Source organism: Solea solea, chromosome 9 (assembly GCF_958295425.1).
Source record: "Solea solea chromosome 9, fSolSol10.1, whole genome shotgun sequence".
In the NCBI taxonomy this organism is placed as follows: Eukaryota; Metazoa; Chordata; class Actinopteri; order Pleuronectiformes; family Soleidae; genus Solea; species Solea solea.
In genome coordinates, this window is record NC_081142.1 from 19571420 (window position 1) to 19595946 (window position 24527).

Sequence of the window (24527 nt, forward strand, 5' to 3'; positions counted from 1 at the left end):
CCCTCTCTCTCTTTCTCTCTCTTTCTTTTTTCTTCCAATTGACCAATTGACAGTTGATTGATGGCTATCTCCTCATCCCGACAAAGAGCAGCATTAGCATAACTAAAGCAATGTACAGTAGAGTGGGGCAAACAGTAAATTACATGTTACCCCCACTCCTTACCTCTCTCTCTCTTCCTCACTCTCTCACACTGCACTCACTCCCTCATTCAGCCGAACAGTGCAGCAGGCAAACAAAACAAAACATAGTATGCTTTTTGTCCCTCCTGTGAGCCCTTAAACAGTACAGCTTGACAGCTTCTTTAGAAGGAGGTACACAAAAGGCCTGACAGAGAGAGAGAGAGAGAGAGAGAGAGAGAGAGAGAGAGAGAGCGATGGAACACACATGAAACGCTGACCTTGAGGAGGGTTTCTGTGTGTTGTGGTTTCTTGGGATGGATCTGTGGTTTGCTCGTGTGTGTGTGTGTGTGTCTGTTTTCGACACATCCCTACAACGACATTGACTTACATTCGTTCACCCATTCACACTTTGCATCTATATTTTTCTTTCGCACATCTTTCAAACCCACGGCGCACGACGCCCAGGGACACGGCAGCAGCCTGTAGACCAGAGGAGCGGCGCTTGTACATGAAAAAGAAGCTGAGGGAACACAAATCGCACCATCACTGTGACCGAGGAAACACCAGAGGAAGAGGAATATGTAGATAAATGTATGATAATATGAAATGTGAAAACAATGTGAAGTTTACTGAATGCAGTTTCAGAAACATACTGTTATAACAGGTGTATAACTTAGATGTTATACAGCTATTTAACTCCAAATAAAGTCGCATTAGAGTCACCTGATAGACGTGGGAGTCTCAAACCTGAACAGTCTTCCCTTGAATGTATACAATGAAAGCAAAGCTAATACAGTATGTACAGTATAGTTGAAAAAGTTCATAGGTGTGCCTATGAAGTGCCTTGACAACTGAGTGAGTATAAACCAGGTTTTACATCTGCTGGTCAGGCTCTGATGTTGTGTCTGATCTGAGACTCGTGAATAGTGATGACTATAAAGTCATGTAATGCAAACATGTCCATATCAGTTCATTCACTATACTCTTTTCTTCACCCTGCACATGATCACTAATACCAGAAGATCTTAGTTAGTTAGTTAGTGGTTAAAACTTCCATCAATTCAACTATTTCTGGCACTTTACCAGTGTAGTACATACCAGACTGCGTTTAGGCGTGTTTCCACCCAGTGTAACCGTTAATTTATTAGAAATAGGAACCAAAACAAACTTGGAATCCTTCCCTTGGGTAAACCCAATAAAATGGTACAAATAGACTGGCTCCACCCACGACAGTCAGCCGATTGGCCGCCAGAAAAACACCACTCACTTGCGACTGTGGTTTCTCTAACGCCCACACTCTATACTCATACATACTGTAGCTTGACGTCTTTTTGAGACAAACAGCCAAAAACTGAGCAGGAAAAACAAGAGCTGCTGGGTGTCCTCCACTGTTGTCTGGTGTGTCGCGTTCAATGTCCTTGTTATCGCATGAGTACGACTACAAGCTACGTGGCTATCAGCCCAAAAACATTATCAATGATCATGATCACATCCTTGCATTGTGTATGTGTGAACTGATGATGATTGTGTGTGGGAAGCTACAGATGAATTGCCCTTCTGGGACCAATAATGTTTCCCGAATCTGAATCTGAATCTGGACACATGTAGCACACACCCGCCTACCAAATAAAGGTACTGTTCTCAGTCAAAATCCAGGACTTTACCATGGAAACACAACATGTTATGTGGTCTATTGCTCATAGTTATGTGGTCTATCAACTCACAGGAACAATTAACCTTAACTGGTAAAGAATTCTATTTTTTGTAGCCATTTGCAAGCTGATCTCATCAACAATGATCACAGGCAAAGGATGGATGGATGGATGGAGCTATGACCACATACTGGTCTCATCCTCTCTCTCTCTCCCTGTGTCTCCTGCACTCAGGTCAGCAGCAATCTGCTCTGTAATTGTTCCGTTCACGGTGTGAATCTTTAAATAGGAGGCCCAAGCCTGGCACTAAGATAATGAATCGCTCTGTGTTGTTAGCTAGTGAGGCTAAATTACTGCCCGGTGCAGAGTTACCATGGAAATAGGCCACAAAGGGAGTGATTAGTCTTGTGTCTTTTTACACCAAGACACTTTGCAGTTCAGCAGAAAACGAGGAAACCCTCCTGTGTTTCCTCTCTCCACGCCTGTAACGCACCGTACACTGTATTTTTCAGAGTCAGTCACTTTTTAAATAGCATGATGAGTGTGTACTCAGGTACACTCTTGGCATGAATGACCATTTTCTATTTTGGTTGTTGTGCGGTTGCTGTTGTTTTACTTTCTTCCTTATCCAACTCAAAGCCTCTACATAAACAGAGAGTCCGGCTACGAAAAACAGTTCCATGGACAATTTAGTTGTATTTTCTGTGCCAACAGACACAATTTTTTTCTTGTAATGAGTTGCCATGACAACCCTTTATTCAATGACCAAATCACAGTCAAAAAATGACCTATTGTGTTACTCTGACAGAGAGAAAGAAAGAGTTAATGTGATTGGGAGGCGAGCTACTACTGCATGTGTACACTTAGTCAGACCAGAGTTGGACTTAAGCTGCCCTGGATGCCCACAGTTCCTACCTCAGACTAATGATGCTTTTCCACTACACAATTCTAGCACGACTAGGCTCAACTCGGCTCGACTCACAAGGCACGTCGTTTTCCATATTATTTCTCATGGAACCTCGCCAGAGCAGGTAATAAAAAAAAAAAGTGCCGGATACTATTGCTAATGGAAAAGCAAAAAAAGGTTGTGCTGGAACTGTATAGTGGAAAAGCTCCAAAATACTAGAATACGGTACAACGAAGAATAAGACAACAAAAACATGGCAAAATTCAAGGCGGTAAAGGTTTTGGACTGAAATAAAGAGGGATTTTCTTCTCTGTCGGATTAAAAAAAAAAAAACTAGATACATTGAAGTAAATAGATGGTAGGGAGACACTGAATGATGTCTGACATGCAAACAACTATCTAGCCACATGCTAATACTAAGAAGCTACTAACAAGCCCTCGTGTAACGGAGGTGTTCAATAAATTGATTATCCTCCTTGTGAAGTGAGACAAGGACAGAAGTACAATTGAACAGCAAAGCTTAACTGCGCATGGAAACATACACACGTGTTCCAGCAAAGACGTGTTGATCCACTCGTGTCAATGTATTTTGGAAAACAAAGCAATTGTTTGTTTGTTTTATTTTGTTTTTACCAAAGTAAACGCATATTTTCTCTGTATCGTGGCAAATGTTGACACAGCCAAAGGCCTGCGTGCTGCTTTCTCCTGTTTACAAACCCTGCTTTCAACATGACACGGCAGGAAAAAATAACAACAATAACAATTTACCTGTCAGCGTGAAAGGAGTCGACTGCTCCCACTTTAGCAGCTTGATTTAGCCGTAAAAACTGATTTTCAGCCTTTGACACTGCAAACATGTGTGGATACTCACACTATTGTGTTATTAGAGTCAAAATAAAAACCAGTGCCTATATTGTGAACTCTTAAAGCTCTAGATGGATTTGATGCAATCATTTCAATACAATTACCATCAAAGAAAAGCAGTTGGCTCATTCACATACTCTGTTATCTAAACCAAATTTGAGTTGGAATGAGAAATGTGTAAGCAAAAGTATGAAATAGTCCAGGAATTCAATCTATTCCTGTGACATCTTATTGAGGTCAGGGAATTTGGACTCGTAGTTTTGTAGTGGTTGAAATCAAGGTGATGCACAGCTCTTTTACACACACACACACACACACGCACATATACAGCAGTATAGCATTAATCCGCTTTCTTTAAATCAGTACAGAGCAAGGCTGTAAAATGAAAAGCAAAGCAATGCCTGCTGTCAGTCGACATTGAAACATTTTAAGAATGCTTCCTCTGTTCAATCCCAACTGAAAACCTATTTAATATTACACAGATCGAATACATTTCAAATATTTAACACGTAATGGAAAAAAACTGTGCTTTTCTTTAAATATGACTTTTTGTATTAGTGGCTGTAGCACATCCACCCTGGCTAAAGATGGATCTGTTTGACAAAAGTATTTGTATCTGTCAAGTCATCATTTGGTCCATAAAATGTCAGAAAATGTTGAATACCTGGACATTTTTTGCCCAAAAATACAACATTATTTAGTTTTAATGATTTATTTGTTAAATGGAGCAAAGAAACAAATAAATTATTCACATTTAAGAAGCTGAAAAATCTGAGAAACTTCTAAATTCCTTAAAAAAGCACAGTTGAGTAATCCATTAATTAACTTTCAGCCCGAAAGTATTCACAGGTGGAAAAGTTGTCCAACGCACTCAACTAGCAATGCAACGTTTGAAATAATCATTTTGAAATGCAACATGAAAAAATTATGACCTTTTTGAAAAAAAGATACTCCATCATGTATATCACAATATCAATATTTCACAGCATTTCATATTCAAAAGTGCCTGTGTTAATATAAAACGATATATAGTCCAAAATAAAAATCATTTATGATGCGAAATGTACCCATTAACAAAAAACCCACACAGAAATAACTCTGTTATAACTTTATTTTAAGTGGCGCGAGTTTGAAGCCTCTGCCCTAAATGAAACATGTTTCCCAGCTCAAAACTGCCACAAATTTAACATCGTAGAGGACAAAGGACTGAGAGAAATGACTCAAATATCATTGCAGACAAACAGCTCACAGTCTACACTTGAGTGAAACTATTGTGTGACAAATACACACATTATATAAAGAAGAGAGGACATGCATTTGAAAAGCGCTTGAGGTCATCGCTTTCACAGGTCACACCACTGGACCTCTGAGTGTAATTACTGTCAGAATGAACTACTTCTCTGAGCTGGCTCAAACATACACATGCAGCACTGTGAAAGCAAATACAATCTCCAAAAATCCTGTTCGAGCATCCATCCTGGTCAGGAGGGAAAAAACAGTCCAACATTTTAGTAAAAAAAAAAAAAAAATATTCAATCATATCACAATATTCCGACATGAATTTCAAAATTAAAAGTGCCTGTGTTGATATGGAATGATATATAGTTCAAAATAAAAATGTATTTATGATGCAAAATGTATCTATTTACAAAACAAAACACCATACAACTATAACTTCATTTTAAGTGGCAGGACAAATATAAATCAGGGCCGCATGTGGCCCGTGAGCCCTGGCTTTTTTTTAGTTTTAAGTGGCCAGAATATGTAACAAAGAAGCTAAAAGTTTACCAAAAGTTTACAAGCTAAAAAACTGCCACCAATTTAACGTTGTAGAGGACAAAGGACTGAGAGAAATGACTCAAATATCATCCAGAAAAACACACTATTGTGTGACAAATACACACATTAAAGCTGAAATGTATCATATCGGTCAGTCAGAATGAACTACTTCTGGTTGCTCATTCTCTGAGGTTACTGGGCTAAACCATACAATACTGTATGTGCAAATATAATTTCCATGTTGGAGCAACATGTGTTTTCAAACAGAAACAATAGGCGTCAAAATCTCAGCTGAGTCTGTTCCGGATTTTGTCTAAGCTGATAAAGTCCACTTTCCTCTGCTGTTCCACTGACTCACAGCGCCACGTCACAAACTCTCTCTCAGATCGTGAGTTTTATTCGGTAAACCTCTCCAAACCCCGCATTTTATTTAACGCAGACACTCCCTGGTTATTGTCTAATGCTCTCTAACAATCACTTACCCACAAAGGCTCGGGCTAATGCTCTTAACACACATTACTAGCAGTAATCCTCATCGCCAAGCTACAGCCGTTATGTGTGGACAAGTGAGTGGAAGTGCGGCGGTGACAGCAGGTGCTAAAGCCTCCGCTAACCCTGGCTAACACCGCCTGAGCCCTGTAAGACAGGAAATGCTGGGAGGGATACTTACCTACTTACTAAATTACGTACACACACACACACACACACACTCCCTCACTGAGTCACTCTCTCTCTCTCTCTGTCCCACATGCATGCATACAAAGGGAGGGCACTGGAAACAAAGGCGGCGTCCTGAATGCAGGAGATGATCGTTGGGTCACATCTACATGACAGTGGTGCACCACAGGAACACAACAGGTCGTCCTTAACCTTAAAATGGGAGGACTGCCGTTAACCCCGAGGCCAGATTTCTCACCGTGTGTGTGTGTGTGTGTGTGTGTGTGTGTGTGTGTTTGTGTGCATGTGTGTGTAGGGGCAACACATTAAAAATTCTAACTACTTTCGGTGTGAAGATTAACACTGCATTAATGACAGACATTAGCACCTGGTTAGAGTTAAGCACTGGTTAAAAACAGATTATATTAGCTAAATTTAAGTCGAGATACATCCACAGAGTCATTTACCTGCACTATACTGTCCTTATCCCAGAATACAGAGTTGACACTGTGAAGATCCAGCGAGTGTTTTAATTAGAATGCCTCCGCTACATTGATTTTCTCTGTCAGAAAAGGTGAAATTATCCAAGTTGCTAACAAAACAGGTAACGATGACCTGTCAACGTGATCCATGAAAAATCCATGTTACAGTAACAGTGAGTGGAGCTGAAGTCGAACACACAAGGGAAGGAAGCAAAAACATTAGCAGATAAAAAAGAAAATAGGCAGACAAATATAATTCGGTGTGAGATAAATCATCAACAGAGTCATCTCACCACCTGTTATCCTATGTGACATACTGATTCTAGTGACAAACAGACACACAAAACACTTGTGCTCCGGGATGAATTAAAACAACTTTTAAAAACAGTTTGTGTGCTGTCCTTCTATCCATCCATCCATCCATCCATCCATCCTTTGTCTCCCGCTTTATCCCCCACATGAGGGTCACTGCAGGGCTGCTGGTGCCAAATCCCAGCTGACATAAGGTGAAATTAACCAATTAACCTCTGCATGTTTTTGGACTGTTGGAGGAAACCGGAGAACCCGGAGAAAAACCAAGCACACGAGGAGAACATGCAAACTTGTTCTGGGCCGGGCCACAAACCGGGGTCTTTTTGCTGCAAAGGCAAACCAGCTCTGACCACTACACTTCTGTGTGTCCCTGTCCTTCAGAACAGTGTTCTTTATTGCTGGTCTTTGAGTAATGTTCAGTTCTCCCACTGTAAGTAAAAGTCTCATCTCAGGGGGGTTTTCCTGTCAGGCTGAATGCAGAAGCCTTTACATTATAACCAGGGAAAAGTTGCAAGTATGCTTGTGACACACTGTCCTGATGGTCCAATGCAGGAGTGTCCAAACTTTACTTTAAGGAGGGCCAGATTTGATAATGTGAAGATTCTCCAGGGGCCAATGGTCCCTTCAGATAACGGTAAAAGTTACATACAAATGCACTGTTTTCTAATCATTTTATTTTCCTTGTTACCAAATCTAAGCCACGCAGGAGTGAACAAATTAAAAAAATCCCTCCTTTTTTTCCACATCTGGAGTCAGATATCATAATCGGAGGTGAATGCATGAATCTGTCTGTCACAGCTGGGTTGAGTACCTGGGACTGAGGACTGGTTTCAAAGTGCAACCAGCTCAGCTAATGGGGATAATGATATGAGAGATTTTCTGTTCAATTCCCTGGTCATAAATAAATACAATATAAAACCGAAGACATGCCTGCTCTAATGATGCTAAAAAATGACAACCAATCACGACACAGCCTGAGATCACCATGTGTTCATCATTGAAAAAAGGGAAGCATGTAAAATGTTTATCATCACACAGACGCTCGCTCCAGGTGACCATGTCGCAGTTGTTTTAACGTTCAAATGTTTAAATTAAATAAGGAAGGTATGAAAGAAGGATCACCTGGTATATCACCTGTAAATATTATAATGCAAGTGTGAATGGATAAAACAGAGGCATTCTGGATAATACGATGTGTTTATAGAGCGGCACAGCGGTATCTAACATGTACTTACAGTAGTTATATCCTTGTTGCTTGAGGATTTGAAAATGCTAGAGTTGAAATGTCATCCAGTGAGGGAAAAAAATAAAAACTACAAACACTAGATAATCACGGAGCCAAGAGCCAAGCAAACAAATGCTGTACATCGGAATGAAATCAATCTCAGAACACGAGTCTAATCTAAATCAATAAAGTAAAGTAAATGTATCACAGTGCATAGAAAGTGAGTGAGAGAGAGACGGGACTCAGGTGTTTGGATTCCACATGGTTTCCTCACGACACTGAGAATGAAGAGAGGATGTTCTGACCTCTCTTTCCTGGGAGACAGGCACTTTCTTTGAGAGGTGAATCTATTAATAAACATATTGATTAGCACTAATTAGGATCAATCCCACAGTGTTTAGCTCAGTGGGTGAAGTCTGCTGTGCGTTTGGTCAGTCATGCATGTATGTGACTCTGTGTGTGTGTGTGTGTTTGCCTGTATACATTGTGTGTGTGTGTGTGTGTGCGTGCGTGCGTGTCTTTGTCTAGGCTGTCACCCTGAAGGTTATCTCCGTGGCGGCAGCATCGTCGGGTGACAGCCATATCCCATGATGCCAAGCGAGACGTCAAACTGTCCTTCCAACCAGGGTTCCCTTGACGACTTGAGTAGCACACACACACACACACGCACACAGGCATAGAAAGACACAGAGTGGATACAAACCCAAACATACCCTCTTTTACTTGTAAGTGAAAGGTATATGTGTGTGCGTGTGTGTTTGTGTGTGTGTGAGAGAGTCATTGAGGAAAGAGGGGCTGCTCAGACTTTGATAAGCTATCACATGTCCCAGGTGATGGTCTCTAATGCACATCAGTCCAAAGGCACTGCCTGACAACCGAATCAAACACACCCAGACCAGACATCCTGGCAACCCAAGCCAAACAAACCCCAAACTGGCTGTATACATGTATACTTTATACATACTTTTATTCGTAAATAAATAAACACCCGCCTTACCAAGAAAGGGAAGCTCTTTCTCATCCCTGATAAGAGTGTGTATTTTGGGGACAGTTTACAAATGTGTTGTACATTATCAGCCAGGAGAGCCACAGGAGGGACCAGCGAGTCAAACAGCGTCCAAGATGTTTGATATATATAGTCTTTTTTATTCTACTATTTCTCTTTTTATAGAGAAGATCCAACAGGAGCTGAGTGTTAATGCTACATTTCAGAGAATATACTGTATTACACCACATGGCACAGAGAGAGAGAGCGTATACCTTGTACAATTACAGAATTACAGCATCTTGGAAATGAGACATGACAGAGAAAGTGTGGTAACACTGTTGTCTGTCTCTCTGTATCACTCCCTTGCATGCACACGCGCACACGCACACACACACAACAATACCACAGTGAAGTGCTTCCTGTGCGTGTGTGTGTGATGTCAGTGACAGAGGTTCCATTACCTGGCCTGTCACCATGTCGCCGTAGTGACAGGCCTGTCAGGTGCTGTTTGGTTGCCATGGCAAGAGACACTGAAAACCACATGAAGGATTTTTTTTTTTTTGGTTTTGCAGCTGGAAATTGTTCAGCACCCGTGTGTGTGTCGGTTCTTCTATTCATGTATTCTTGCATGAATTAAAAAAATACTGCTTCTCCTATTTCTCCAACATCTTATCTGCCTTTGGAGAACTATAGCAATTTTTTTTAATATAGGGATTCACTTTGTAAAGATGGCTAACTGCTGTGACCAAATTCCCAGCAAAGAATTGTGGAAAATCTGTACATATAATTGTACATGAAAATAATATATCTGACTCTATTTACAGCCATTTTTGTAGGACATGCTGTCATTTCGAAATTTCCATAAATTAATCTCAACTTACTATAATGCGTGTGTTATTTCATAAATCCTAAGTAAAAGGCTCCTCAGTTTCTCCCACAGCTTTTCTGTGTGTCCAGGCCCACTCTGTGGGAACAACTGATCTAAACAAGTATCTCAATGAGTCTAATACACTCTGAATAATAAAATAAATACAACACAATCCATTCATTAAACTCCCTGTAAAGGAGTTTATCAAACCAAAAAGCATTGATTCCTGTGAGCTACATTCTTATACTTGAAATTAGGCAGACATAAAAGTAATAAGGAGTCAGTTTAACCAGATTCCACCCTCTTCAACAGACAAATGTTGCAGAGTGAAGAACAGTTAAGAGGAAATTAATTTTCATTTCACACTGCTGTATTCAAGCCTGCTAGTGTTGCAAAATCTGATATGTTTGTCATTTCATTTGGGTATTTATGACATTTTAAGAATTTTTCTTTGCCTGTTTTTCTGCGTCACTGATTATTCTGCAAAAATCAAACCAGACACATTCTTCTTTTATTGGTTTCCCCACTTTACACCACCTGAAGCTACACCTGAAGCTCAGGCATTAGTGCTTCCCAGAGCATAAAGCTCAGGGACTTGAGTCATCCTCTGTCTTTTCCTGTCCCCACACCACAGGGTTAACTTTGTGGATTTAAACTGATCAGGTTTGAATGTCTCAGATTGATTATTCTTATTTCTTGGGAACCACTCCTTCAGAAAAAAACAACAGAATCTGAGGTTTGCATGAAGTTGCCGGTATGTAGAGTGAATTTAAATGTTTGCACTTGAATATCTGATGAATATAAACGTTTCAAAGACCAAATATCACACAGATAGATCAGTGGGGGGGGGGGGGGGGGGGGGGGGGGGGGACGGGGGGGGGAGTATGGAAGGTAATGAGCTCTAGATGAGCGAGGAGAAGAATTGGTTCCATTCAATTGTTCTCTACAGTTCTCTCGTCAGAGGAAGAAAATAAGAAAAAATGATTACCATCATCAACTCCATCTCTCTGTCCTTCTTCTTCCTCCCTCCATCCTCTATCTCTCACTTTTTCTCTTCCCTTGTTTCTCTGCTAATTAACTTTATTACCCTGATAGCTCCCCACTGCCTCTGACGAAAACAATTACCATCCATTCCGCCTCCACCTCATGCTCTCTCTCTCTCTCTCTCTCTCTCTCTCTCTCTCTCTCTCTCTCTCTCTCTGTCTCATCATCCTTCACCCTGTCTTTTTCTTGAGTAGTAATTAGAGTCGTTGGTGCCGCCACTCTTTCTACTGTTTGTCTTTCTAGACTTTCTAGGGTTACTAGACAGATCTAGATGAAAATGTTTCAGGGCCAGTAATTAACGTAAGACAGACTTCATTGTTTTACCAATTGATTCACAGAGAACGTCTGTTAAATTGTAGCATCTAAACAATATTTGAAGTAAATGGAGCGATTCTGGACTGGACACTGTATTTAAAACTCCTAGAAATGAGGACAGAGAAGAAGAGCAGACTCCTGCAGTGAGGCTACAGTACCACGTGTAGAGACAGAGGGAGACAGAGAGCAGGACTGTTTGTGCACGGTACTGTATGTCGTAAAACTGCGACCAAAACCGGAGCATTTATGCTAATGTTCTATACAATGACGAACAGCGATACCTGCTTTGTTCCACACTAACACGTGTGTGTGTGTGTGTGTGTTCAGCTCCTCCAGTGGACACACCCACAGTGTTTCACAGCAGAAAATGCAGCTGAATTGTACACGATTTTAAATCTCATTTTTAAACACTATTTAAACTGTTCAAATTTGAAAAGGTGGTTAGAAACACTCGACAGGGATAGTTCCTCATTGCTTTACGTGCACTTTAAACAATACAAGATTATTAATACTGTTTTATGTGAATGTGAACTCCGTTCTCCATAGATGTGTAATTGTGTGGTTTGCTTGTAGGCAAATTTGCGAGCACAGCGTGACCTGCTGTGCTCTGACTAAAATACACACTAACACTTTGATTGGAATTAATTAATTGGAAGAGTACAATTTGCCCTGTAATTACTGCCAAATCACACGGCCCTTTCCAACAAACTTCCCAAATGAATTCCAACTCACACAGTGGATCATTTCAAGACGGGAAGAGGGGAAACTATGAAACCCACAAAAGAGCTATTTGTAATTCCATTGTATGGAATTTATTCTTAAGCGATTACTATTGACCACAACAGACACATAATCATGGGTAGTAAAGCTCTTTTTATAGCCAGTTACTAATTTGTGTCAAATGAAACAAGGTAAGTATTGCACAAGGACGGACGATGATATTTTGACCCACATTATGCAACTTTAACCTGATCACAACGCAAACAACAGCACATTGACACATTGTGTTTTTGACACAGGATAACACACGTTAACTGCAGGCATCAAGTTCCACTTATTCCATAATCGTTCCATATCCAATTTAAATAATATATTAAAATAACTTTGTGTGTGTGTGTATTGTTAAAGACATTACAACATTCTCCATTAAGGTTTCCATTAAGCTAAATCGATGCATCATAATTTGCATGAAAATAATAATTTGCATGAAACCAAACTACTTACCATGTCGCTCACTGTCTGTTCTTCTCCCTCTCTCTCTCTCTTTCTCTCATTCTCCATCAGTGCCTGGCAATCTCTCTCCCCCTCTCTCTCTCTCTCTCTCTCTCCCTCTCTGGTGGCAGACAGGATAGCATTACATTGTCAGTGGTAATTTACCTCTCATCTGTCTTCACTAATTATTGTCACATTCATCAGACTCATCAAGGCAAGAGGGGCTCTCGCGGGGATTGCACCATTTGCCGTTAATACAGCATCAACTGCTATTAGGCCCAAGAAGCCAGTGTGTGTGTGTGTGTGTGTGTGTGCGTGCATGCGTGTGTGTGTAACAAGAGGGACAACGCATATTCATCTCTAATTAGACCAAGCTGTGTGATTAATTATACAGTCCGCCTTTTTTTTTTTTTTTTTTTACTCTGAGGGCCGAGGATGACGATGTTGATGGGAGGGGAAAAATGAATATAGAAGACGGGAGAGATGGAGAGAGACAGACTTAAAGGTAAAGAGTGAAGGATGAGTATAGACGAGAGGAGATGTCGAGGCGAGAAAATATGGCGATGGAAACACTAGAGGGAAAAAAAGAGAGATGGAGAGGAGAGAGAAGAGGCACAATCCAGAGGGAGGGAGGGAGGAAAAAGGGAGGGAACAGTAGAGAGGTGAAGTGTTTTGTCATGTGCTCTCAGTGTAATTCCCACCTGACAAAGAGGCCTTGAATCAGGGGGGAAATTGCAACTTGTCACCCAGCAAATAAACTGCCCTGATAACTGATTAATAACGCACACCTGGGACAGCTGCACGCACACACACACACACACACACACACACACAGATGTAGACACATGCTGAGACTCTCCTGTAAACAGAGAAAGTGCCAACACATCTCTCATATGATTTCTGTGAATGTGTGAGCATGTACGCGCACTCAGAGATTTAAATGGAGTCATTCACGTGGCGCGTGCACATGAACCAGGACAAATGTGGGACTTAAGGGCCAGTCACAGCTCATTTCGTTGAGGAAAACTATGAAAACCACTTCTTTCTAATTTTTTTACAGACACAAACAAGACATAAAGTAAATGCAAATAAAACAAAAACTATGGCAAAATCTACTGAAACTTGAAAACGAAAATGTTAGGACGGGACAAACTGGGAAGAGAACCAATCAAAAGAGAATGTAAGAATAATTAGAAGCGATCAAATCAGACTGATCTTGTACAGAGGTTGGGTTGATCTACCTGGATGTCAACATGGAGGAGGACACATGAGGAAAGTGTCAGAAAATGACAGTGTTAGGAAGAAAGAGAAGAGGCAACATCAATCATTCAGGAAAGTCGCAAAGAAGAACCTTTTAAAAATGGCGTAAAGTACCGCTCGTCACCGGCAACACAAATGAGTAATATTCCCCATTTATGGGACGACTTACATTCAGTGGTCTTACAACTATTTCTGATCGATAAACAATAAAATAACTTCTCAAATTGTCGCCATGTTTGTTGATGCCGGCAACTTGGTACTTGGCACAGCCCTCTAGAGGAAGTATTGCGCAAATGTCCATAAAAAAGGTATGTAGGGTAGTGATGGAGATAACGTTTGGGATGGAAAGTTAACGTATTAATGGACACAAATTAGGCAAATATTTCACAAAAACAACAAAAAAGACTATGGAAAAACATGATTTATAACATCAGTAAACGAGTTAATGATCTCCATCACTCGTTTCAGCATTTAATATCAACCATGAGTGATTATAACACTGCGTCAGTGCTTGTTCAGAGTTCACGAGAGTGTGGCATTAACACTGACACACTCGAGTTCATCCTGGGGGTCAACGTGGGTCATATGACCTTCTTGTCAATCTCACATACATAAGGACTATGCGGGATAAAGTCCCGCTAAGCTATTTTTTATAATGTGTCTGGAAGGTGGAAGATGGGAGCTGGATAACAGCTCCACCTAAAAAAAAAACAAAAAAACATCTGACCATCAAGTCCCCAGAGACATCGACAACAACAACGGGAGAGAGGGAGAGAATTCAATTATGGGCGGATAGAGCTTCTGATAGACTGAGAGGATCAGCTCTGTTCCATCTTTTCCTTTCTCGTCTCCTGAGATGATACACAGGCTTTCACACACACACACACACACACACACATTATGTCAGTACTGGCACACACTGACCCACCCAGGAAAAGCCATTTAGAGTGACATCTACTCTTCGTGTTCATTATACTCTTACACTCTCTCTCGCTCTGTGCCCTCATACCCCCACTGTTTTTCTAAATCTTCCCACGTTCCTGGCCTCTATTCTCGCTGTGATTGGACAACAACAGTGGGACCAGGCCAGGCCACGACCGGTGCCCCCAAACTCCTCGCACTCCTTCTACACACTACACACACACACACAGTCTGGGCCATCTCATCCAAACAAAACCTCTTCATCTACAGCACAATGGAGGCTTTCCAGAAAGCCTATCATTTTCACTGCCGATGGGTTGAACAGTGACAGAGAGGACGAAGAGGAGTAGGGGGAGGAGGAGGAGGGACAGAGGACAGGAGGAAGGGGACAGTGTTGAAAATTGGATCAGAGCCGAGTGTTGTCGTTTGGAGTTTTATCAGCGCAGCCTGACGCCCAAAAGGTCATCTGACATAATGGCTGATGAATTTACAATCGCGCTGAGCAGGATTTTCATTTGCAATTTTCAATTTAGCCAGACGGAGCCTCTCGCGACAGCCCTCCCTGATAACCGTCTTCAGCCTGTCAGCGCTATCGCGCTTGCCTGTCACAAACGTCAAGCAGCTGTTGCAAGCAGCGGCGGGACTTAAGACAGTGAGACAGAGAGACAGACAGGTGGCGAGGGGAAAAAGAGGCAAGACAGAGATAGATTAATGGGAAGGGAAATAAAAGGAAGTGGTCAATGAGTAAAAAATAAAGAAACAGGAAGGGAGCCAGGGTCAGAGGTCAGATCAAGTCATCGAGTGCAGGAGATTGTGTCAGTCACCGAAGACTGTTTTTTTTAAAAACCATTTTTAACAATTAGCAGTGGCTAATTGTTACTTTTTATTTAGGTTTACACATTTTTGTTCTCATACATTTCATAAATCCTGCTGAGTAACAAAAACAGAATTTTATTCAAAGGTTTGAGAATTTAGTTGCCATGTACCAAATATGTAGTTATTTAGTTTCTATTCAAAACATATTAGTGCACTGCAGTGCAGACACAAATAGGTTTATTAAAATAAATCTTAATTTAACTTTTGTATTGCTATTATTATGGCATACTTTATCCAAAGGAGAAATAAAATAAAACCAGCATCATTTATCAGCCAAAAAAGTAATATCGTACATCAGCAGTGACATTTAAATTTCACATTGGTATCTTTATTTTTTGTTTAAGTGCTGTGGGGGAATCTGAATGTCTGTCTGATCACTTTTAAAGACTGGAGTTGACCATGATCTCCATTGTGTTTACACAACATTTAAACAACTAAAAATCTTACTTTCTTTAATTTCACAAAGTCATACTACGACACCCAGATAATGTGACCGTGATTTGAGCTAGTACGGCACGTGTACGTCAAACTGGACCCCAGAGTCAAACTGGCCGGGTCAAACAGGTTCTGCAATTGAACTATAATTCCAAAGCCCTGGATATCAAAAAAAATATGCCAGTTCATAGAAGAATAAGACAACAGCAACAAAAATATGGCAGAATTCACACCAGTCACTTTTTGGACTGATAAGGACAACTATAAATGGAGCTTGACATGCTCAGAATTAGCTGCAGGCTATTCCAGAAACTGCATTGTACTAACAAGCTGAAAGGTGGCATTTTACCCCCCAAGTAAGGAGGAGGTGGACACACCTCATTCAGCAAACATATTCCCCAAAACACCTGTCACAAGGGCAGAAGTCCACTGTGCATGGAAAACATACTGATTGAGTTTGTGTCCGTGACAAATGGAAGACAAAATCGTGGCTCTTGAGTGGACTCCCCGAGCAGAGAACTGGGGCCTGCATCCAAGATTTCCAGAGCAAAACGCCACACATAGCTGATCCCCATCACTGCCTATTCATCCTCCTCTACATCCACCTGACAGAGAGAGGGAGGGAGGGAGGGAGGGTGGAAGATAGAGAGACAGGGGGAGGGTGGGGGGGTCTTCTGGCAGTGAAGCCAGGCATTGCAGGGTTCAGCTGAACAGCTGTGTCTAATAAAGTGTCTCGCCTCAAAGAAAAAAAAACAAAAAAACGGGGGGAACAGAGTACTTCACAGCAATCCAGCGCTAAGAGAACGATGGCAGAGGAGGAAGAGGGGGATGAATGATGGAGAGATTGTGTTGAAAAGCTTAAATGACAGGGGCCAATTTCTCCTAACCAGGAGGAACAAGGTACAATGAGTCCACTGATTGGTGGATACTCAGGTTTAAAAGCTGACTGATTGGCTCGAAGAGGGTCCTCCTGTGCCTGTTTAGATCGATACCCTCTATCCTCCTGCATCTACCCCCACATCAGTACCCCAGAATTCGGGGAGTGAATAAACATGTATACAGCAGCTGCAGCTGCAGAGCCAGGAAGTGCGTGGAAGGATGTCAGACATCAGCTGCTGAGGAGGAGACATTCTGAGTTACAAGTCCCTGCTGCAGCGGAGATCTACACTCTCTGTACGTGACAGAGGGGACACGTCAGGTCGAGTTGGCCGACAGGCAGCCCTCTTCATTTCAGAATCCATCCATTTTCTGTCCTCCACATGAGGGTTGTGGTGGGAGCTAGAGCCAATCCCAGTGGGGAACACTCTGGAGAGGTCGCCAGTCCAGTGCAGGGCCAACAAACAACCATTCACTCTCACATTCACACCTATGATCAATTAAGAGTGTCCAATTAGCCTAATCCCTAATCTGCATGTTCTAGACGGTGGGGGGAGGAAGACCCTAACTGTCTGTGTCTTCATTATCAAATATCTCTAAACTAATATGCACTCCTGGAACAAGTCCAACAATGTTTCCAAAAGTCTACATTTTAGGGGCTTGAAACCACCAGTGTAGTTTGAGTATGAGTTAGTAAACAACGTGTAAACTTTGTGTGTTTTAATTAACACGTAAAATAGATGTTGCCCTACTATATTTTCAGGATTTCAGGGGGAATAAATGAGGAAGAATCTGGCATGAAATGTGAATAAGAGCTTTTTCCTTTTAAGGCAGAACAGGGGGAGAGAGGAGAGAGAAAAACATCACGATGACCTTGAGAATATGGATCCTTTCCTTTCAACACCTTTGTTTGTCTCACAACCCTGCATATGTGTGTGTGTGTGTGTGTGTCTGTGTGTGTGTTTGGGGGTGAGTCGGTGGTGGTGGGGGTGCTGGGCTGTGTGACAGAGTCTCTCTCTGCATTAATTGCTTAAATTGAAGCGCTGCCACGTCTCTGTGAGAGACGCTTTGATATGATAATGGAAGCCTTCTCAGCACAGGAGAGGCCTGCTTTGTGTGTCTGTGTGTATGTGTTTGTGTGTACGTGTGTGGATGGTAATTTGGTGGCATGCACCTGCCAGCGTGCTACTGTCTCCTGTCGCCATCAACACGGCCAGGGAGACAGGCAGAGTCAAGAAAAACAGAATCAGAGAGGTAGAGGGGGAGAGAGAGAGAAGCTTCAGCCACGTTCTTCAAGTTTGGGCCACGACTGGGATTTTGACGGCGATGATGGAGACGATGACATCACTGATGTTACCGCTCCCCCTATAAACACCTACTTTAAGAAAAGTTTGTTTTTGCCAAATTATTAAAAATTTTATTTCGATAACTGGCCCTTCTTAACCGAACCCTAGTTTGTTTGCTCAGAAGGTGCGGTTTGTTGATAATGCGCAGGTTCTTCCCGACTTCCTAGACATAAAAAGTTGAAATGTACACTTCTTATTCCCATTCAATCGCACGTACACTGCAGGAAGACGCCATCGCAGCAATGGCAGCTTGTTTACTTCCGGTACTTCACCGGATTTGTCTATAGCATTTTTCTAGTCTTGATGACCACACAACAGTTAGACTACAGTTTTGCCATTCACTCACACCCATTCTCACACTGCCAACACAGCCGCCGGAAGCAACGTGGGATGAAGTGCCTTGCCCAAGGACACATCGGCATCTAGTAAAACACCCACAAGAAGAGAAGAAGTCCTGCATTAACCAACAGATTAGCGAGTTTCCTTGTTCACTGTTTGTCCCGTCTTCTCCTTCAGTAATTCTGCATGCAGCGCCGCCTCAGGCGAGGAGGGGAATACGTTATTCAAAAGCTTCGGTTATTTTCACTAAAGTGCAGTGTGTAAGCAAACTCGGACAGGCTGAATGTTGTTACCCCCGATCGTACCGAGTATACTTTGGTTCATGAAAAGGAAGTGAGAAAGTTCAACAACCTCTAACAACTCAATGACACTAACTAAGTGTCCGACTATAAAGTAGTTTAAATGAATAATGTGGCAAAATAAAGTCGAAATTTGCTGTGTCAGTTGTTTTTTTATAGCTCTGACATTTTCAACCATTGGTTAACAAGGCTGCTCTTTTATTTTTTTTCTTCTTTTGTTTATCTTCTTTATATTCCCGTTATTCCTGTTTACTTTGACATTCACACAGTCACTGACCCAGCCCAACTCCGACTATAGCTAACAGCAGGCCCCGCTCATCGTGCGTCATGGTTACCGGAGAACCAATTAACTGTCAGATCGCCCTGATGATGTCAGAGGTCAGTAGGCCTGCCACTAAAACGCAGAGAAGTCGTCATGGTGACGGTGAATGTGCTGCCATGGTGGTGGAGGAGGCCGTGGCAGTTGTGAGAGAAGGTTTACTGGAAGGGAAGCGTGTGTGTGTGTGTATGTGTGTTACTCTATTTCTGTGTCTCGGATGCCCAGTTGAGTCAGCCATTACCCAGAAGCCACTGCAGCTTCATGAGTAGAAAGGAGGCACTGTGTTCCAAAGTCGAACACACACATACACACTCAAAATGGCTTGATCAAACACACACACACATACAGAGAGAGAGAGACCTCCTGGTGGCTTGCTAAGCCAGCTGACCTTTACACAGGCCACCCACAACTGACCTGTCCCTCCACCATGTGACGAGGTGGGAGGCCGAAACTACTACACTGTCCCATGGTACACACACACACACCAACCAACCTTGAGAAATTAGTATTAGTTTAGAGCGGTTTTAGATGATCAGACTCCTCAGGAACTCTGTTCAGAGCTAAGAATAAGGCTGTTGTTCAGAGCACAACAACACTGCACCTGCCAAGGTGGACCAAGATGTCAACATCTACATGCTGTCACATATCACAGTAGCGTAAAACTGCAGAGTGTGGCAACAGTGAAAGAATCAAGATCCATTAAAAAATGAAAACAACATACTTTAACAGTGCTCAACAGAGCCAGAATGTCTACATTCTTATAAAACCTCAAGTCTAAGTGAGTCACTCATGAGTCGCGCAGTCGTCTCACCCTAATCTTTGAACTTTTAAATGCTCCGTGTGAAAAAGCAGTGGCACCGCAGCATCGATTAATCAATTCATAACTGTGAAAACAGGTCATTGACTTGTGTGTAGCATATTTGGATCGATTCAGCCATTACTTAAATGTTGAAACCAATTCCCAATTCATAATGTTGTGGCTCATCTTTATCCTTGTGCAGTGGTCGAGTAAGTGGATTTGAAAAGTGGAGTGAAAAATACACTAACCTTCAATACATAACTCAGAAGACGATCTATACTTAAGGCTGAGGTTATTCTGTGCAGAACTTTTTCTCAAGACATACATGAGAACTTGGGGCAGTTTTCATGGTCAGAGCTTTTCCCCTCACCTTCTCAGCACTGTCTCATTGATAGCAGAAGACTAGAGAGGGAAGAAAGGACAGGACGTGAACAAGGAAGCTTTGGGATCCGTCCAAGTGCTCTTGAGTCGCAGCACACACTTTTTATACTTTGCAGCAGACGATGGAGCTGATTGTGTGTTAGGAAATATGTGTTTTCAACTAACACTTGCACTGACTGTCACATTCTATGAATAGATTCTGGGTTGTGTCACAATGAGTTGCCTTACTGTATGTGTGTGTGTGTGTGTGTGTGCGTGTGTGTGTGTAAGGGGCCCACAGTTTCTAAGACGGCTCTGTCTCTCTCCCTGACTGAAGCACATTGTTCCAGATCAAGGGATGGGAATGGGGCATTTGGCAGCAAGGGGAAGACGATTGTACGTGCACACACACACACACACAAACACACACATGTTTGCGCAGCATTCATAGTGAGGACACTCATAGACATAATGCATTCCCTCACCCAGAAATCTCAAACTTATGGCCTGCGGCCCTCCAGACGATTTCCTGTGGCCCACCACTTAATATGAAGTTATAACTAGTTATTTATGTCTGTTTTTTTTAATGCGAAGATTCATTTTGGAGTTATATATTGTTCCATATCAACTGACTTTTTGCATTTGACCAGCCCGTTACCCTCACCCTAACCTAAACCCAATTCTAACTCTAACACAGAGTCTTAACCCTCAAAAAGCCTGTTTAAGAGGTGACAGAACAAAATGTCCTCACTCTCTATGGTTTATACATTTTTTTTGGTCCTCACAAAGACACCCATACAAGAACTCATGTCACAGCAGATGTAGATATACATTTTCCTCATTGAGCAAAATAAAAGTTGTAGAGGGCGCAAGCATAGAATTCAAGGAGGTTGCAGCCTATTTATTACTGTTATAATCATTAGTCATATCGGCAAATCTTGGTGTGTTTGCCCATATCCTATAATACATTTTAAAGCCAATATCTGCCAATACCTATAATATGGTGCCCTCATTGACTTCCATTCGTTTAGACAACCTAAACAAATTGTTATCTCTAACCTTTACTATACACCATTAATGTCTAACCCTAACCTGAACCAACCACAATTCAAAACCAGTTTATCAGAAATGATGCATTCGGACTACTGGTCCCGGCAAGGACAAAATTATGACTCCCAATTGAAACATTCAAACACACATTTCCGCAAACTTGGTCCCCGTCCCATGAATAATAAGTGTCCAACTATGCCAGAGGTCACATCCACACTCCACTCCCCACAGCTTTCCCAAGCAACCCCCTCATTAGGGAAATGTTTGTCCCAGTTGGGAAGGTGGGACGGGTGAGAAACGGCTGAGGAAAAGAGAGAGGGAGGGCACGGGGGAGTTCTGAAGCTCTTGTTGTAGAAAGTTGGGATGTCTGAGAGACTTCGATGACTAATTGCTGTCGAGTGCTTTTCTTGCCAAGTTTTTGCCACTTAGAGCGTCCAGAAAAGGTTATAGACTTTTTTACGTGGTTGAGAAATTCTCATGAAAATGCAAGTGCCCACTGCCTGAAAAACCACTATTACAGTTAACAAGTCTTATTTCTGTGGGAGAGCATGTTTGTGCTCAGTCATTTTCATCACAGCACACACAAACAAACTGACAGTCAGCAGTTTGCACTGTGTTCACAAAATTGAGCGCGGTGGCAAAAAAGTGTTTACCTTTCAGAAGGTGGCGGAGCCGCAAAAGGCAGGGATGAAAGTACACACTTGAAAAGCTTGTATGGACGCAGCCGACATTTACATTTAGCAATCTAACAGTGAGGGCAATAAATGGAAAATGTTATTCACGGGCGCTTTTTAAAGGAACAGTGGTCACTCAGGTGTTTGACCGTGGTTCAAACAACATTCAGAAACGCAGGTCAGCACATGGCTCTACTGGGAAGAGAAAGAGTGGGAGAGAGGGAAGGAGGGAGGGAGGGAAGGAAAGAGAGAGAGAAAGAAAGAAAGAAAGACAGAAAGAAAGAAAGAAAGAAAGAAAGAAAGAAAGAAGTCCAATGTTCTTGTTTTTATTGTTTTTGAACTGCCATCTGCAAAACTAGGGACAATAAAGCTCGGAACTGAACTGAACTAATGTAATGTACTTTTATTTAGACATGGACAGTGCACTATAAATCATTAACCTCATATAAAACAAGCAGAGGTGCAGAGCACCAGGTTTTAGAAACACTGCATTGTTCCACTTGTAGTCCCTTGGCATGTAAATGTAACACTGGATAAAAAAAACGGTTATAACACCTGCTTATTACACCTGACAAACATCTTATATTCCCACCCAATGTATACACAGTAAGAGTTGATATGTACAGTATTAGTGCAGTGGTTCTCAAACTTTTTATACCAAGCACCACCTTAGAAAATATCGAGCTCTTGAAGTAACACCATTCTCACCAACGTTAAAATACAGTTGTGTAAATAGCTCCAATACGATCACATATTCTCCTTCAAGTACCACCACAGGAACCTCGTACCACAATTTGAGAACCATGGTATTAGTGTATATCGGGAGCATAAGATGCAGCTAAAATGGCATGTCCTTTACCACTATGCTTGGCCTTTAGTCCTGACTTGGCTTGTTTCCCTGAGACCAGCAGAGGTCAGACAATTACAAGATGAACTTGATTGGTCGATTGGAATATTACTAATTTTTGGCCACTATTTTAGAAACTATTAGATTGAAAGATTAAAAATATCAAAAGATCTGCTGGTTGCGTCGTTATTTTGTCAGTTGTCACAGATAATAAACCTGCTGTCATCGGGTTTCAAAGTGCATCGATCAGACTTAAAGTGTGATGAGCATCATTTATTCATAATTCCAATGATTTATTGATATATTGATGCATATAATGAGTACTTGCAGCACCTCCAGGTGCCTCACTTGCTCACTGACTGACATCTGAATGATATGAGGGATGAAGATGTGCAAGAAGATTGCTTTAGTGGACACACACACACACACACACACACACACACACACACACATACATACAGCAACACTCTATCCTCTATCCATGGCTCCTGCTTCCATGGGATGAATGGGAGCCTCTGTTCTCCCTGGCTCTCGGCCCTCTTCATGCCCTGCTGCTGACTGGCAGATTGGAAGTAACAAATTGCTGTGTCCTCAGAATAATAATTAGCAAAGCCATGAAGGCGTTTTTGTTTAAAGGCCCAAAAACGGAGCCAAACTTTTTTACTCTTTCTGGTCACTTGACTGACTTCTGATACCCTGAGACTTCACAGTCAACACAGAATACAAACTTTCTGAGAGCAAAAGCAAACTTAAAGTTGCTACTATCTCAGAGCCTCCATAAATCACCAACATCATAAGCTATAACTGAGCCACAGGACAAAGGTCTGGGATTGTTGTAAGTCCAGGAAAAACCTTTCATTGATGTGGAATCTGGAGAGACTCCTCTGTGCCACATTTATTTATGATCTTCAGAGTGATTGGTGGCCTTTTAATAATCAGATCTCGGCAGTGAAGAGAAAGTCTCCTCCCCTCACTCTGCTGCCTTTAGCACACTTCCAGCATCTCCATCAACAAGTCAATAGAGGCTCTGGCTCTCAGACATTAGCTAGGAAGCTATGGAGGTGAGCAGGGCTTATTATAAGCCTCTTAGCGATTCTGCCGGAGGTGAAGAAATGGTCTCTGTTAGGGGAATCAATCCCTGGGTAATTACCAAACCACACTGCAGGTTGTTGAGGAGGACTAGGACCGAGCTGAGGCGGCAAAGGCCAGCGAGCTTCAGTTCAATAAGAGCCTTTTAGGAGAGCCCATTGTCTCAGACTTAAGAGAGGAGAGCAGACTGATAATGATAATGATGATGATAAATACACACCCAGTAATCAAGTGGTGTTTGACGGACACAAGTGCACAGCAGGGCTCATCAGAGAGAGCGACACACAGGCAGCCAATCCATAATCCAGCTATGTTCGAGACTCCCATGCTTCATTTGAGGTCACTTTCCCAGAATGCATCGGGAGAGACGTAGGGAGACACCAATGGCAGACAAATGACAGAACAAAAAAAAAAGATCTGGCTGCTAATTTTCCTCATCCTTGTGAAACGACATAATGCCTCAAATCACAACTCTCATAACAGTGTCAGCATTTCCTCTTCCTCCTAAATGCTCATTGTGTGTCACAGTAATGGTCACAATTGCATTAAGATTCAAGATAAACTTTTTTTTGTCCCAGAGGGAAAAAAATGGTCCTGAACAGCAGCACCATT

The 24527-nt window shown here is 41.9% G+C and overlaps 1 long non-coding RNA gene across 3 annotated transcripts in view; it reads right to left on the reverse strand.

Annotated features, from left to right (window-relative positions):
- Nucleotides 1-24527, reverse strand: part of LOC131465553 (uncharacterized) — a 166456-nt gene that overhangs the window by 85221 nt on the left and 56708 nt on the right. Inside the window, exon 3 of one of the 3 annotated variants that reach the window (XR_009241326.1) lies at nt 12438-12544. The exons of the other annotated variants lie outside the window; for them this stretch is intronic. This is a non-coding gene — a long non-coding RNA (uncharacterized LOC131465553). The remainder of the gene's footprint in view (nt 1-12437; nt 12545-24527) is intronic. 3 annotated transcript variants of the gene reach the window in all.